Genomic DNA, 350 nt, shown 5'->3' with positions numbered 1-350 from the left:
GCCTCACCATGTAATTCAGCTGGCCTTGAACTCACTACGTAGCCCAGGCTGGCCTCAAGCTTGTGGTGATCCTCCTGCCTCAGCCTCCTGAGTGCTGGGATTGTAGGCACGTGCTCCCGCCCAGAAACGCTGTCGCGTTTCTCGCAGGATTTCTCCGTGTGCTCCCTCTGCTCGAGCGCTCGGCTCCCCATCCCCACACCAAGGGTGTAAGAGCGGTGATCTGAACGTGGCTATGGTTGTTATCGAGTGTGCCTCGCGCAGTTTTCATTTTGGGAAATTGGCAACCAGGTTCCCCAGCGGCGAGACCTTGCGGACCCTGCCCTTGGTGCAATCAAGACGGACAGCCCCCC

General features: G+C 59.1%; 1 long non-coding RNA gene across 1 annotated transcript in view; it reads left to right on the top strand.

Moving 5' to 3' along the window:
* Positions 1 to 350, top strand: part of LOC104859280 — a 16,378-nt gene that overhangs the window by 7,828 nt on the left and 8,200 nt on the right. The window lies entirely within an intron of this gene.

This window comes from Fukomys damarensis, unplaced genomic scaffold (genome assembly GCF_012274545.1).
Source record: "Fukomys damarensis isolate Sample0158 unplaced genomic scaffold, DMR_v1.0_HiC HiC_scaffold_37, whole genome shotgun sequence".
NCBI classification, from domain to species: domain Eukaryota; kingdom Metazoa; phylum Chordata; class Mammalia; order Rodentia; family Bathyergidae; genus Fukomys; species Fukomys damarensis.
Note: the sequence above shows the minus strand (reverse complement) of the source record. Positions and strands in the feature narration are given on the sequence as shown.